The sequence below is a fragment of the Aphis gossypii genome, chromosome 2 (genome assembly GCF_020184175.1).
Source record: "Aphis gossypii isolate Hap1 chromosome 2, ASM2018417v2, whole genome shotgun sequence".
Lineage (NCBI taxonomy): Eukaryota > Metazoa > Arthropoda > Insecta > Hemiptera > Aphididae > Aphis > Aphis gossypii.
Window position 1 is genome coordinate 56,694,492 of NC_065531.1, and position 18,762 is coordinate 56,713,253.

At 30.0% G+C, this 18,762-nt stretch overlaps 1 protein-coding gene and 1 long non-coding RNA gene across 2 annotated transcripts in view; one reads left to right on the forward strand and one right to left on the reverse strand.

Annotated features, from left to right (window-relative positions):
- The window catches only part of LOC114130362 (protein charybde-like), a 36,120-nt gene that overhangs the window by 6,292 nt on the left and 11,066 nt on the right, over positions 1 to 18,762 (forward strand). The gene's annotated exons all lie outside the window — the stretch shown is intronic.
- LOC126549640 (uncharacterized) lies at positions 1,315 to 14,986 on the reverse strand. The gene is made up of 4 exons (XR_007603741.1): positions 14,898 to 14,986; positions 14,702 to 14,825; positions 2,037 to 2,168; positions 1,315 to 1,413 (listed from the first exon to the last, which is right to left on the reverse strand). It is a non-coding gene; the product is annotated as an uncharacterized LOC126549640 (long non-coding RNA).

Sequence of the window (18,762 nt, forward strand, 5' to 3'; positions counted from 1 at the left end):
TGTGGGTGAATGTGTATTCGTGTGACTGGGATTGTGCAGTGTTATCGGTGAGCACAATCTTCGCGGGCGGCGAATGATTTGTGGTGCACTCGTGTAAGTCGTATGTTGCACATTGTACACATACAGTAGGTATGTATTATAATGTAGTATATACCTTATATATATATATATATTATGTATGCATATAATATTATAATATAAAGTAGTAGCAGTATTATAGTACCTATTTATTATGTATATTATATAGGTAATTGGTATAATATCAAGTGACTATAATAGTATAATGCATAATATAATATATAGTGGCTGAATAGCCTACATTCGGCGTAACGTCCATGAATTGCGCTTCTCCCGCTTCGTATACAGCGTGTTCCGTCTAAAACATTATATAATACGAAATTGTCTTTACGAGAAACGTTAAATTACTGTTGATTGTTTTTTTTTTTTTTGGTAAATAATGAAACATTTCGAGAAAATTATTGATCTTTGTTGTGTGCTATACAATTTGCATAATTTTCGACCAATTTACATCTTGGTCGCGTATAGCTCTTAATTCAAATTTATCAAAGGCGAACAAGTTGTAATTTGATCCAGTGTAACTTACAACGATTTGTTCTCGATAAGAAAAATCCCTGAGGTTTTAAGGAATGTGTAGACTGTGTGTAACAACTAACATGCTTTAATGATTATTATACACCTGTACACTTAAATAGATTTTTTCCTCATTACGATTAATTTTATAATTTTAAACTAAAATTTAAGAAATTAATAGGTATTTTATTATTTATTAATTAAATAATCATCAACATTTTTGAGTAATAAAACGTTCACAACATGTATATTACCTACTAGCACCACACGTACCTTTACCAAAATACTCGATTCAAATTCAAGGTCTTTTGTAAGAATAATTTCGTGTTACTTAAAAGTGGAACATACTGTATACAATGAAACGATGATAACATAATATATGTAAAAAGATATAGTAGAGAGGCGTGCGCTACCGAAGGACATTCAGGGCGAAAGGCATATACCTAATATTAATGTATACAATATTATTATTGTTATGATCTACGTGCAGCAGCAATAGCTGTGTATATACTAGTATTATATGGTATATTGAATATAGATATATTCCAAAATCTTCGTGGTTAAAAATAAATAATTTATAAACTATTTTTCCCACCAATGATTCAGAGTTGTTCACTACAGTGATTTTCGATGTATGTCGTCCCCCAAGTCATTCGTTGTAACTAATTTAATCATATTTAATTATAAATACATTTTGATACCAATTTCGGATGAGATATTTCAGTGGAATTAAATCGAATTCATCTCTGCAGAACTTTGATAATCTTCATCTGAGATGGTTGGGCTGCTGTAGATAATTTCCGAGAATGGATACACAAGTACCTATAACATATTTGCGGAATCGAAAGTGTAATACTGTATTTAAACTATATAATATTAAACCGATTTCGTGGGAAAATCGTAGGTGAGATACCCGCGGGCTGCATGCCGAATTGATCCGCTCATATAGTTTGTGTACAATATTTATTATAGAGGAGAAGATAAGTGACTTGAAAGTTATTCTCAAAATGTCGGTATAAGTTTAGGAGTGATCGATATTGCTGTGCATTAGTATAGTTAGCGATAATTACACGCGATGTGTAATTATATGCCATAGTGCCATACATACATTACAATATATTACATGCGTATTAATGTAACTGTGCTCGACAACTGCAATTGAAGTGTCCGGTAATTTTCAATTAACGCACGTTTTCGCGAGACATGTAGTAAAGTGTACAGTTAATACTCAATATTTTTATAATGGTATGGAAAATGTATATGATCCTGCCTGGTGGCCTTTCGCCAAGTATGCTAGGACGGACGATATAATATTAATATACCTTAGAAATAGTTAATAATCATATCTATATGCATTTTATGTACGATTTTTTAATATTTAGGAAGTCGTTTTGGTTGTATCTTAGGTAGTTTTATGTTGTGTAAGAGTAAGACCGTCCTCTCACCCCATATTTTGGCCCATGCTTCGAGGTCACGTATTTATCGTATATTTTTCTGTCTGATTGGACACTTCGAACTGAATCGCCTTCCGTACGTACGAGGGTCCTCTAAATAGCCTACAATAAATATAAGTAAATCTGTCAAAATAAAAATATTTCCAACATAAATGTGCGTGTTTCTTAAGAATATTATAAATTTTATAAGCGCGTTAGGTTGCGTATAGGCTGTGTCGTAAATAACCGTTCTATTCACTTTTAATATCGTTACGATAAATTTTTTTTCATTGAATAATTTTATTAATACTTTTGTTTTACAATTAATACAACTATTTACATATTATAATGATCAATTGATAACATGCGTACGTTATAGACATGTTTACAATATACCAGTGAGTTTTTGTCACGCTACACAAATGAACAAAAAAATGTACAAAACTCTTTAAACTACCACAACTTTGCTCACAAAGACTTGCAATGAAAAATCGCTCAACACGGCGTACATTATATTTTTTGAAACTGCGCCAACAATAATCTCTATACACATATATACACATAAGCAATATAATTGATGACACGCCATCTACCCCTCTCCCTCACACCATTATTACCACCAACAATTGTCGGTGGGTCGACTTTTAAATGGAAAATCCTTGAAACCGAAATACCGTTTTTTCACGCCGCTAATATAATATTTAAAACTAATATTATACATCGCGGGCAGCTGTGTATACATATAGGTATACTTATTAATTAATCACTATTTTATATATACATGAAAACAACGTTTTCAGACCTAATTATTAGACATTTAGAATTTAGATGTATTATTTGGGTTCGAAAATAGCCATGTTTAATACATCGTTAGCAATGTTAGCATACGTTAACATTAAATGAGGTTTAAAAAAAAAAAAAAGAATAATATTTATACAAACCGTTTTAAAAAATAGTATCGCATTCAAGTGAGATAAAACACATAGAGGCATAGGGCTAAACGACATGGAACCGGATGATTCGCTCTTATGGTAATATTGTATTCTCTTTCGTTGAATATGGTATACTTCGTACAGAGCTTAATATATAATATTACTATACCTAGGTATAGACTATATAGACGTATAGCCAACAGCCGGTTTAGGAAAATATTACGGAAAACAAAGCCAAATGGTAACGGAGCGTGTGATACCTACAAATGTTATATGTTTATAAAACATCTGTAATAATTGTGTTGAAAAAATATAAAACTTAAAACATATTACGAATATTGAAAATAACTACAAAAATTAACATTTATACATTGAATATTGAATCAGTATATAAAATTCAAACCTCGGATATTCTTTTCCAAAGTTTTCAGTGATCTATACAAATATAATATTATCTTAGTTGATCATATCTTTATTATTTGATTTTTTTTTTTAAATCGTTTTTCGTTTTATTCCCTTTTGTAAACTATATATTGTCCTAATTTTAAATCACAGTTAAAACAGTTATATAGTTACACTATAATAGTATAATAGCATGTCCTTAAAACACATATCATTCTGACGCATGCCCTTGAATCTCTGTCAAGTATGTATACTTGCATTACTATCAACAATTTTGATTTTTTTTTTTTTTCGCGTTTACATCGATGTAGCCACGTAGGTTAAGTATACAACATTGCAACTGTTGTACAAGTGTTTAAGTCTAAGAAAATGTGTACCTACTAAAAATATGAATATAATATTGGTATGGTTATATGCGGTATTTCGATCCGTGGACACTGATTACACCCATCCTATTGTAGACGATTCCAAACGCAACCGTGTAAACCGGCAACAATGTATAGCCGGCAAATAATAGAAAATATTTTTTCGATCATTTTTTATTCTTTTTCTTTATTTTTGCCTGTATACGCGTTTGTTTTCTTGTCCGAACTGTACGCGACGTATAATATTTATACGGTGTATAAACACACGTATATATACGCTACACAATATACATGCACGAGTATATATACCTATAACGCATATAGGTTCTTATATAATATATATATATATTTATTGTATAATATATTATTTGCTTTATACCCGACTTGTACCTAACACTCGGAAAAGTAAATAGTTGTTGGCAAGGTTTTAAAATATTTGACTGAAATCCCTCCTGAGTCCCTTCTAAGTCTCGACGTGGGTGTGGAGACGAAGAGTGTAAATACATCGGCCATAGTTTAACACGTTAGAGCAAATAGAAACCCATCGATAAGTATTGATTCGCCGTTGAACAACTTTTTTTTCTTACGAAAGTGGGTCGTAACATTTTCCAAGATTATATTATGTGACACGTTTATACTCAATATAAATTTTTTTCATACAATGTATAGTAAAACGTGCCTGAAGTATAACGAAATATTGTATTACTTTTTTTCGTTTCCAAAAATAAGTATATTATTACATCTGAGTATCTGACCAATAAATCCCACAGCTATCGTACTTATTCATATATAGTATATAATTTCAGTTGAATTATTTTTCGATCGTTTTATTTTTTCGGCTGTTTGTTATTTTTACGTCTTCAGTGATTTAACAATTTATTTTTATAACGTTGACAGTGTTTGTTAAAAACTGTTTGAATATTGTTAGATTACATATATTATGTCGAGTGTACGACGAGATATTTTAAAATCGGAAAAAAATAGTTTCATACGTTATACAGTCCATAATGCTGCAACGTTTTATTATACTAATTTCTAGTTGTTTAAGGACGTAGGTAAGCGTGTGTGTTTTTGTTTTTTTATCATATTTTAGTATAGTAACATAATTGGCAAAATATTGTGGGTTAAGTATGTTTTTAGAAGATTTTAAAAATAATATCAAGACATTTTATTTTTCCCAGACCTAAGAAGAAAATTATAAAAAAAATGTCTAAAGTTTATTATAAACAAAATACATCATAAATCAGTATTATCGTTTAATTTTAATATGCGATTGAAATTATGAATTAATTATGTTTTGTACTTAATATCAGACTTACATCACCATAAACGGTTATTATATATAGTAATCTCTTTTTATTTCTAAAAATGTGAGTACAAACAAACATTAAATACTGTACGGCAGCGTTTCTTAAATAATGGGTCTCGACCCACTGGTGGGTCGCAAGGCAATTTTTAGTGGGCCGTGAGAATTTTATTAATTATATAGATTCTAGGATACTTATGATATTTTGTACTGTGTAGGTACATTTAAACTTTATAAATTATAAGGTACTGTTATCAACCACAGCAGGAAACCAACACTTCGCATTCGCCTAAATATTAAAAAGACTTTTGTAAAATTATATTCATTACAAACTTAAAAACTTAATAGTAATATAGTATTAGGTAATAAAAAAACTTTGATATTTTGAACTACTTCCTGTAAAAGTGAAATCATATGGGTCGCGAATCACGATAGTTTTCAATAAAAAATTTGGGTCGTGGTCCTAAAAAGATTGAGAACTATTGCTGTACGGTATGACAATTTCACTAATACACTATATAATATAAAACTATATTAAATGAAACATATTTTTTTTACAAATTTGTATAAAAAAAAAAAAACAAAGCCTAAAATTAAGTACTTAATACTTATTTATGATTTAAAAACAACATACAAAAGAAGAACACCAATTTTATAACGATATAGGATTTATTTCGATTTTTAAAAAGTCGTTTAATCTGCAACCTTCATTTTTTTTGTGCTAACATCAAAAATATGTCTAGAATTGAAAAATAGAAAAAATAAAATAAATTATTGAGCCGTATTTGTATTATTTATTTTAGTTAGTAAAAAAAAAAAAATAGAAAAATAGATTAATTTTAACTCGGATGAAATCTCAAGTCCTTAATATACATATTAACTATATTATTGTATCAATTAATAAATATAATTAAATTATTGATTCATTAATATAACCACCTTCAAGATACAATGCATTATATAGGTAAAAATATACAATTTTTTATTTATTCATCCATGTATACTTGTAGGTATCATCTATATTATATTAAGATTCAAAAATCAATTTCGCTAACTTTTTTCTGTACAAAGATTGGGGGGTTGCGATGAAAGCTTATGTTACGTAACCAATTCAAGTAGCTATCAATATGAATTCTATGTATAAATTGTAGTATTGTACTTTTATATTTTCATTTGTACGCTTTTCCATTAGACTGAAAATTTGTTTATATTTAATCATTTTAATAATGATTGCTTATGTTATTATTGTGTAGGTATAGTGCATGTAGATAGGTACTTATCATAGGTTAGGTTATATTAATATATTATATTATATACTTATCTCTTATCATACTATACCGTGAAGTATAATAATATACCATTGACTATCGCGTGATCAATGAAATATATTGTTTTTCCTCATTGGAAAATTCGTTTTGAAAAAACTCGCGCATGCGTAACGTGAGTTGTTTCTCCATAACGGTTTTAACATGGATATATGATATTGACTCCAATAATTTTCGATTGAAAATCAATCGCTCTTTCTATGAATGTTATAATTCTATATCGATTATGAATATAATATTTTGTACATTATAGGCGCGCGCTAGTCAAAAGAAGGGTGGGAGGCTTGAGGCTTCCCTGCGTGGTTTTTTTTGGCAGCTACACAAATCCTCTATTTTTGACTCCAGTGAATTCGGATTTGGTGGCTTTGGCGCGTGAGGCGATTTCACATTCGTTTAAAAATAAGATCAATGTATTTTACAGTATATAATAGTATATGTAATGGATTAAAATATATAGTTTACTATACTATAATAGGAAGCTATGTATATAAATGGATTATATATTAAGTATATACAGTGGGGTTTTCACATGGCCTTTACCTACACGAAGTTGTATTATGTTATATACAAGGATGTCACGAAAAAAGATATAAATGCATCGTTTCATTGGTCATCTTATTCTTCTCTGTAAAGTCCCATGCTGCCGCACCAGCCGAACACGATAGAAAGTTGGCTAGGGTCCCGCCTACAATGCCAAACGAAAGAGAAAAAAAAATTACAAAGAATATAAAAGAAGACCCATATAGGCGACCGATTCCAATGTCAAATTCAAAACTATGTATGTGTATATTATATTATTATATGTGTAATGCAAACACACACACACTGACTTGTGAGTATCTATATACTCTATACAGTGTGTAGTGTGGGTCTTCTGTTGGCTCGTATATAATATTATTATAAGTTCGATATCTATATGAAAATATTTTTACAACTGAAAAATCGTTTTCTTTTTTTTTTCTTTTTATTATATTTAGAAAATCATTAAAATTCTACATTGTGAACACTGATGTGTGATAATATATATTATTGTAATTATTATCGCTCTACATTCAGACAACAATTCAGTATACCTACCTACGAGTGTTGTTATTATTAATTTATGATACCTACTTTATAATATACCGAAAATCTACCGTGATCACCGTTTAAGTATATTACAATATTATACAATATATTATTCTATAAAAAATGAATATTCATCTCATTTTTTCTTTGATTATACAACACACGTATATTTTTATTTGTACAATATATCGTATATTCGTATATAACCGAAGACGACACATTCAAAAATTGAAATTTCATCCTTTCGTTTTTTTTTATCTAAATCGGATTGTTTGAAAGATATTATTCAAATAAACTCTATGAGTATTATAGTAGTATATCCTATGTATTGATTTACGGTCAAGGTCGGGGAAGAACCGAGGGGAGTAATATCGCAATATCACCATTAAGTTTTTTATTTTTAAATAAATATTAACTCCGACAAAAAAAATGTGAAGTGACCAATAATGGCTCAAATTGTTTCAATTATCATTGAACCACTTATCTGAATTATAAATTCTGCTATCAGCAATATGTTATATCGTTTAGAATACTTAGCAATACATAATATACTACCTAATCTGTCGAATAAGCAGAATTATTCTTAAAGAAGTATAGTATTATTCTGTTCCCTGTGTGGAAAAAATCTCAAATACTAAATTATGTACTATTTATAATAAACGTTTAATGCTACAAACTGCAAAAACAAAATACAATTAATATTTTTGGTGGTAGTGCCAATCATTACCTAATTGCATTCAAAAAGGAACAAAGTAACTTACTCATTACTCAAATAAGATTACTACAAGAACTTTTCCAAGTTAAGTATAACTACATTATATTTCCACTTCAAATTATTCTAATTTCTTATCAATCTACAATCAACGTTAGTATAAAGAAGTAGGATTTCTAGTTATAAGGGTATGACTTAAGCAAGACAGGAAAAAAATTATGATTTTATTATATTTTAATATATAATACCCATGTGATTTTTGTTTATAGTGAAAATTATTTTAACTTACTGTATTAAATTAATAACAGTAAAATAAATCACTAATAATTAATAATAATCAATAGTAATAATTTTAATATACAACAATTTGTTTTTGAATTCGTAGTACTTGTAAAATATAAGCTATAAAAGGTATATATTATTATATTGTACTAATTATTGCTGCAAACGAGTTGTATTGCAGTGCAAAAAGCGAATTGCCAATCGTGTAAAACAATATCCCAACCACCGCTGTCGCCGAATCGGTGAAAAAAATAATTTACAAAAAAAATATTAATTCAAATAATTAATCATAAAATCCCCGCCGTACGCCGCCGCCGCCGCCGGTCAACCGGCGTTCACGACCTGTGTTTCTCCCTCCGAACTCCGGAGTGGCAGCCACAGCGCGCACACACAATACCGATGGATGTCCAAGGACACAAACACCAGACATGCACTTAATCATTGTCCTATAACGCGCGTTTGATGGGTTAGTACTTTGGTTGATAGGTAATAGGTACACGATGTAACGTAATACACACATATGTATATATATAGGTATATAGGTATGTATTAATATATCATATGCCTGTTGCCTATATAAAAGTGGTAATACGGTAGCTAACGTCATTAATACCGTTTCAACCGAACGACGCGGCGAAGATAACGTGGATTGTATAGGTATATCAATAGTAGAATATTATAAAATACAAATATTATAAGCGCGTATAACCTATCTTATACTATATCGTAGAACCTGTGAAGAATATATTAGAAATAAAATTATTTCTAGCCATTTTTTGTTTTTGCCGTATAGTATTGACTTGGCTTGGTTCTGTACAACGATTCGTGTTTTCATATGGAGCAGACTATAGAGCGATAAAAAAAAAGTAATTTAAGTGTATAGGTCATTTTTCTTTTAGTGTTCAAAAGCACTAAAAAGTTGTTAGTTTTTATTTTGTGTTATTTACAAATAATGTTTAATAAAAAATAATTGTATAGAGCCGTAAAGCATTATATATACATGTGAAAAAATTGTTATTCTAAGGCACTTTAAAACGTGAAAATAAACCCCAAGAGCACAATAAAATGTAAAAATAAAAATATAATAATAGGTACATCTGTAGAAAATTACTATTATGTATAATATTTTTTGTCTACATCTAAATTTGATTGTTAATACCTAATACTTTATTATTTTAGACGGTAAATCGGTAATTCAATTGATTGATCATTTTTTAAATTTATTTTTCTACATTTTCAAAACTAACACATTTTCGAAAAATCACATTTAATGTCTACAAAAAAAAAATGTGTCATTTATTTTCAATTTATATCACGTTATTTCGTTTTCCTTTATCGCTGTTTTTAATAACCGTTTTAAACTCCGAAATTGAACAGTTGTGCTCGATTGTATAGGAGGTACCTGCCAGAATTGGAAGTTAAAACTCATTACTTCACAACTAGAACAGTTTTATACTTCTATTTTAAAATAATAAATAATACACGTTTAAATGAAATCCAATCCAACAATCAAACAACTAATACAAGATATAATCATTGTATACGACAATAGTAGATCATAAAATAGTCTGTGTTAATGAATAATGACTACCTATATTATAAATATATATATATATCAGCAATCAACAATAGTATTCAGTAGATACCTAATGCATTTTATTTTAACTTCAGTGATCTTATATTGGTGCTCATATTAATTATTATAATCAATAATTATAGAGTTGAAAATTATTAATTATAACATCCCAAATATATGGTATGTGTATTAATTTAATGCTGATACCATTAAATTATTCAAACTGTAACTATACTGTATTACTGTAGTTGTTTATAAAATTTGTATAATAATATCTACATAAATATTTATGAGACCTCCGAATCAAGTTACGCAGTCCTATGTTTTTGATAAATCATGATTGGTAAAAATAGACAGTCGTCAAAACTTACAATTAACGATACATTTAATCACTATTAAAACTTATAATTTTATATCACGAATATGGTAGACAAAGTATAAACTCGTATTGAGTATTGACAGTTGACACTATACTGAAAACGTATATTGGATAGCCAACTGCCAACTTACTATCAATGTACCCATCACCATTGATTTTATTAGCCTCTAATAAAATCAATGACTTAAGTCAATATATTACATTATATAATTAATATAATATATATATATATAGTAAATTGTATTTACATCCACTAATTATAGTGTACACCGTACACAAATAACACGACAGTGATATTACTATTACCGACTGCACCTACTGTATGTCAATACATACCCATGTATAATGTATTCAGTATTGTATAATTAATTTAAGAATTAAATTATCAATTTAATTTGATAACGGGAAATGAAATTATTAAATTGTACTAATTGAGAACGGTTTACAGATTTTCTTTTATTAGGAAATATTTTATTTTTTAGGAAGAATTATTAATAATGATTTCTATATAGTTGGTTACAGATTTTTATGTTTTTATCTAATTTAATGTATCATAGTACGAAAATTATATTAATGTATAATATTTTTAATGAATTCATCACCATAAATTTTAAAAATAAATTGTTCTATAATAATAATATATGATACCTATTTCTAAACTAATATTTGTTATCAAAAATTAATGTCTCTATAAGGAACAGAGTACAATTTATTGTTTATTTATCATTATTATTATATAGTGCAGAGCTATAAATTTCAACGACAATATTGTTTTAAAGGTGTGTTTGCGACAATTCGTAAGATTAATTTTTGTTTTAATTTTCGTATAAGTTGTCTGGAAATTCAATAACATGAAATGCATACGATCGTACGAAACGATCGTAACACCTGAATTATTTCTTCGGTATATCTTTTTTAGTCTATCGTATGATTATAATATTATGCCATATCGTGTGATATTATTATAATACGATGTAATATTATGCGTTTTCCATCGCTCGAAGTAACCCTACTCTAGCACCTACGACTTATGAGCCGAATAACAAAATCCTGTCTCGATTGAAACCGAAACGCATTAATTACAGATAATGGGATTCGTCGGTATAATATACCAACTATAAACGTTTCAAAAACAAAATTCTATAGAATAATTCTGACGACGACGATGCAATGGAGTATTGTACGCATTAAAGTAAATAGGTACCTATCATTGTTACTTATATATATAGATATAAACGCTCTGATTCATCGTGTCCTGAATTATTCGTATCGTTTTAAACGAATGCGTTGACGATTATTGTCCTGATGGAGTCGATGGAACGAAAACAATTATAACGACCTATAATCTGATTTTATGGAGGATGCGTGTAACCCGTGTTATGTCATACTTAACTGTATAATGTCTATAATTTTTATTATTGCATGTGGATTGTCTACGTAGGAAATGTTTTTTTTACATCGTGTTTTTAGCGATGCTAAGATTTTAGGTAAATACATACACATTTTAGATTTCGTATTCGAGTAGGGTATAAATAGCGGTTCTGCTGCCCCCTCTTCCCACCACCACCCCTTCGCCTGATCGTCCAGATCGTCCGATCGTCCTTAATCATTCTATAGTTCTATACCCTATATTATTTGTACTAATAAAAATGTGCAGGCTTCGTACTCGATGTATTAGTGAAGGCCCAATTTGAATTTTTCATAGACTAGTCGACAGCTAAAATACAATTATAATAATTACATTTTGCATTACGCGTATATAAATCATGTATTATACACATCAAAATTCAAAGACTAGAAATAAAAATTATTAAAAATCGCACTTTAAACGTATAAAAACAACCAAGTTTAATAACTATATATGTGTATATACATTAAATCAACATAATACATAAAATTCTTATTATTCGAAAAATTGGTACTGGTGAGTTTTCTTTTCATGTATTAATGTATTATGCATTAAGAATTTGAACACCGACTTGAAATCCGATTTGTTTTTTTTATTACCAAACATCACCAGGCCGAGTTAACACATCAGAGCAAAACGGTATATTATGGAAAAAAAGAAAACACCAATTGTTTTTGCGACGGTGGCGTTTAGTGTTTTTTTTATCAAGAAAATCTCGGCAGTGGCGAGCACTCAACAAGAGAGATTGGGGAAAACCCGAACAAAGCTTAAGTTATATACAGGCGAATAAGTCCCGTTAGGTACATATTATACATGACATAATGCATATACATACTTGGGCGGAAAAATTGCGGATGAATTTTTTCATTGTTGAGGTTGGCTTTTACCCTTCCTACCAACACCACCGCCGTATACAATAAGAATCCTCGCTATATATGCCAACCATCAAATATGTAGCCCGTAGGTATTATAATTTAACTAAATCCTATATATGTACAATGTACATACATACATATATATAATATATGCACTCGCGTGTGACATATATTTATGTATATATATAGGTATATACGTTATATTATGTATAGTATATTACGTGTATATATGCGCATCGGATTTCACCCCAAGCGCTGCAAGGGGGCGGGCGAGAGTCTAAAAAATAATAAAAGCGAAAACTACGACCGCTGTAACGGAATGAGGAGAGGCGAATAAGAGTGAGAGGGGCGACCTCCCCTACCCCATTACCACTCGTACGCTCTTCTTCACCACCCGATCATTTGTACTTATATATATATATATATAGATGTCAAGCGTTAAAAATCAGCGGCGTCATTGTCCCTCTCTATGACTATATATATATATTTACACGTATATATATATATATATACATAAGGGCACGCACCCCTACCCCTGTCGTGTACTCAAAGTCACCCCTCGCCCCGCACAGCTGCAGCATGGATCAGGGGTGGTGATGGTGGCGGCGGCGGGGCAACGGCGGACGGATGAATGAAGTGCACCGGGACAAAGAAACTGGCAGTGCGCATGGCCGCGGCGGCCGGTAACGATTTTCCGGCGTCCGCCGCCACCGCTGCCTCTACCTCACCCCGTCCACGTACACCAGCTGGTCGCTGACTGGCTGTGTGGCCTTTGCCTGTGCGTGTGGCGTTCCACCGCGTCGCCTTTGTCAAGGTTGACTATTGATTTGCCGGGTCGATGCAACGCGTCCCTTTGTTCGCGGCCGAGCGCGCGCGTGTCGCTTTCGCCCCGAGCCTTTCGGGCGATAGTGTTAAACGCGCACGGTCTTCGAATCGCTCGCTAATATTTCACTATGATGTGCATGCGAAAATTCTAAAACGCGACTTAACGTTTAATATAATAACGTACTACACGCTTTTTCAAATATATATATGTAATATTGATAATACATTATGATTATCGTCACCGCGTTTCCGCCTAACTTTCCCTTTCTCTCGCCTTCTTTTTGACCGGGCGACCTGCACGTGAAAACTTTTTTCATTTTTGGTCGTTCACGCACTTTTGTTTTTCGTACCTACGCAACGTAATCGCGATAATAGCCACATGACTATTTGTTTGTTCGACGTGGCCACCGGTGACCGCGTATTGTTGATCCGTACGAAATAAAATAAATTTACATTTAGGAAATTCATTCTGCTGTAGTACGTATAGTAGGTACATAGAATTCTGGTGTTCTTCGTCATTATTATATTAGGTATAACTGTGGTGAATTTGTTAAATTCGAGTTAAATTGTACACTCATCACCCACGAAAAACAATTCTCAGCGGGGAAAGGGTGTCGGCCTTTATTTCTAATGACGTTTTATTTTGAACAAGACTTAAAAAATTATTTAACATAAATAATAATTAGAAAATACTAAAAAAAAAATATTTTTGTTAATTTTAGTATCCTATAGATTTTTTTGAAAACATTAAATAATGCAACAGAGAACCAAATAACAGAACCGTCAAGTTTTTAAGACAGAACTTATGATCACTTAAACCATGACAATGACATATTATACTTAACGGTGTCATGATTCCGGGGTGAAAGACTCCCACTAAATGTTTTTACTTTTGCAATTCATTTCCCGCTTAATCTTGTATAAAAACGATGTCCCTTATCCATAATCAACTAAACATATTTTAATTTTATACGTTATCATTACTATAGTTTATTTATACACCGGCTTATTGTATTCAGTTGATTTTTTACCTCAAATAAAAACTAATTTTTGGATATTTTTTATACTTGTTCAATTTGATTTTTATAACACAAAATTCAAACTAAGTATAATTTTCAATGTTTGAATAAATACAAATAGTGCCACATTTAATTATTTTCTATGGCTGCTATACGATCATGCCAGGTATATCGCTATGGTATATCATTTAACAATTACGTACCTATAAATAGTTTTTCATGATTCGGGCAAGTATTGAAGTATGTGGTCTAGTACAACCATATTGTGCACATTACGACTTTTATACGACGATTATTGCGTGATAAAAGTTTAAACGCCTCCTTGACCTAAACGCGTAATGATGGAACATAAAAAATTGTACATTCAATGATCGAAGAAAGGAAAAAACTCATAGGTACCTGTTTTTACAATTAGATGTTCGTGACGATTTAATTCTCGTACATTTGTCGGTTTATTATCTTTAAAATTCTATAGTAGGTATACTATAGATAGTTAACGAATCGTTATTTGCAATTACCTACGGCGCGATCTGACCGATCGAGCGATACATTTTGCTATTAACAAACTGAAATATTCAATTTTTTGTTTTAGTTGTATAATGTCATTTCCCACATTGTGCTTTGTCCTTGCAATATTGCAGTTGCATTTAAAATCAAACAATCGCAGCGATGTATACACTACGACTACATACACTCGAGCCTCAGTTCTTACTTATAAATTATAATATTTAATGAAAAATAAGCTATTCGATTCTATTATTGCACATTCGCGTAAAATGTGTGTTTGAAAAGTTAAAACTATTACTCTAATCAGTCTAAACCAAGGACTGAGGAGAATGATATTTTTTGTAGATATATAATATATAATTGTGTCAGAATAACAATTTCAAAGTCTATCTAAATATAAAATTTATTTTAAATAACATATTATTCGATACAATACATAATTACTATTTTTGTACTGTGTAACTGTTTAATCAAGTGTGTACGTTTCGATGGTAATAATGTAAAAAATCATTGACAAGATAACTAACAAACATATTTTATTTGTTTTATTAGTTGAAAACGGTTCAAAACCTTTCATCGATAAAAATAGAACATTTTATTCATAGCACCCATGTACATATACATGTATATATGGGTCTTAAATGTTATTAGTATCACAATTCTATATTTGTTGTACTTTTGACGTTAGTGATTTTTTATAATATTTAAGGTTTTTATTGTTAATGGGCGATACTTTAATATAAGGATTACTTAAAATATTGTAAATACTAAATAGCTTATTTACAAGTCAATAACAACAATAACATTACTGATACTGATAAAAAAAAAAGAAAACATTTATTTTTAAATGTGTTTCATAGTTTATTGCACTGAAAAATAACATAAATCGTAATTTGATTTTATTATTAACTATAATCATTAATTAATAATTATTGTCTATAACTAACTTATTACCCACAACATATGTGTAACCCAATTATTATTATTTATTTATTATTAAATATACATTTTAAGGTAATCATTTCCAACTATTCTCTAAATATTATATCTTAAAATTTATCTAAAGTTGTCGTTTGTAGTATTCGAAACAGAAAAGGGTAAACATTTTAGGTTTTTTTACAATTACGATAAGACACAAGCCTATGATAAGTCGTTACTATTTATATAGTGCTCATACATTTCATTATTTAAAATACAATACGCTTACCAATATAGTACTTATCATGTAAACTCAGTCGAATGGTTTTTTTACTGCAAAATCGGTCAGCTAATGCTTCGGTGAAAATAAGAGAATCGGAACGTTGGTATGTGCAGAGTGTTAAACATTTTCCAAAGCCCATTGGAGCAATGCTGTGAAACTCCTGTTGTTTTTTATGTCGTAAATAAACCTGTATAAGGAATTGCACGCATCAAAAACAATTAATTTGTTTCGCTGTCCGTTTACAAGTACCTACGTAACGTCGGTTGATCGACAAACGGTAGTTGTGTAAAGGTTAAATAATATTGAAAAAAAAAAATAATAAACATCGATTTTCTCTTAGAGTTAATTTAGCGTACCCATCTATATTCTTATCTATATATCCATCTAAACCAGAAATAAAACATAATGGTACCAACAAAAGGATCGAAAACCTTTTGTTACCTATAATATACGACGATAGTCCCGCATAAATGTATATACAGTAAAACCAAAAATAATGGCTCAGGTTTCACAAAAGTTTAAATAATATATTATACTATAATGGGTATATATACCAAAGAAAAAAAAACTTCAAGAAAAGGCCGACGCAAAAACCCACCCTCATAGGTATACGATGAATTTCGTACAGAAAATAAAATTAACGTTGTTCGAATTTACTTTAAGCATCAAAAGAGTTAGAATTTGTAAATTAATAGTAGTATCATTTATTTTTCCGTTTAAAAATGCGAAGAATCTTAATACTGTTATTATTATTATTATTATTATTATGTGTTTGAGAATGATTTGAAGAAGTAAGTCTTACATATTATAGGTTAAGAAATCAGACAGAAGTATATACATATACTTAATTTCTTTTATTAATTTATGTACCTACAATAATATGCAACAGTGAGAATAAAAATTAAAAAGATTTCGACACTCGACTGTTAATAGTCATAGTATTAATAATATAGTATGTTTATTAGTATTTATATACATATATATATATTATTTAAATTTTATGAATATTACTTTTTTAACCACCGCTACAAGGACGTATTGTAATTTGCCCTTAGACAATATTATATAGATTTAATTCAAGACTAAATTATTATATTATTGCATTTTCTGAGTGAAGTTGATTATGACTTGTCTTTTGAGTTATGACTTATGAGACATACTGCTCCAGTTCGAACTACAATGAATATATTATAAAAAATAAGCCGCTCACCAGGCGCATTTCAAAGTATTCCTGTCAAAAACATCATGAATATCAAATGCGCGTCGCAGTGCATAGATCCTTAAAAGTTAAATTTGAATAATCCAATAATGACAATAAGTTATACTACTGTGTTAAACGTTATGTATGAGTTTTCTAGCTGCATGCAAAACTGCTATGTAACACGTCATACGCCATAATGCCATTAGATTGTAACCTAACTACCTAACATATAAATTCCTAATACTAACTCATACAGACACAACTCAGTAGGTTAACCTTAACATCCTAACTCGTTACCATCTTATAATCAATTTAAATAGCAATATAGCATCTACATTCTACATATACATATAGGTGCATACAATGTCCTGTTCAGTATATTAGATGTACAATTGTACCAATATAGGTATCGCCTATTTACCATTTACGGGGTGTCTCATCCGTATCGCCGTATTTGTCCTCGTATATACTGAAACGTCTATCATATAATTTTACAAAATTTGCATACAAATATAAAATATTTCTAAATAATTTATGCAAATTGACTATATTTGCAGATTTAACAAATACAAAAACCACAATATTTTGTTTTTCTGAATTTAAGTAAACTAAAATTACCATAAATTATATATAAATAGATATAATCCACTCACAATAATCTATAACACATACGAGATTACGGACTTCTAGACTATATAGCTGTACAAATATAATATATAATGTATTAATATTGCGTATAATACAATATTATTATTATTATTATTACCGAGTTCAAGATAATAGAAAACGAAAAACTACTGATGTCGTAATCGTCGTTGTCGAGCTCCTGTATAGCAAAAGAAGAACGATTATTATTATATGACCGGTTAACACCCACAACCATTGTCGTGAGGTTTTTTCACCCATGAAACCAGCCGAGAACAATCTTAGCTGGTCCCCTCGCCTCCTCCCCAACATAAATCCACCCCTCACCGTCACCACCACCACAACCATTGCCTGAACATCATTGTATAATAGTCGGTCATATCATTATATATAGTGAGTAATAATTCTTTAACATCGTCGTTGCAGCTCGTGTATAATAACACAATAATATAATATTTTCATTGTCTGATCGAAACCAGATTTACGTCTTTCTACTGTACACAACTGGTATGTGTACCATACCGTATTAATATACTTATATACCTATAATACTATAATGTCTATAATATTATATTGTCATTATTATACTATGCACAAAACGGTGTATGGGTAATTTTTTATACTCTCATCATAATATATATTATTATTACTATTATCATGTGATATTATGGGAAACACTAATCCGCGCACAGAAATCCCTGTGAGAAGAC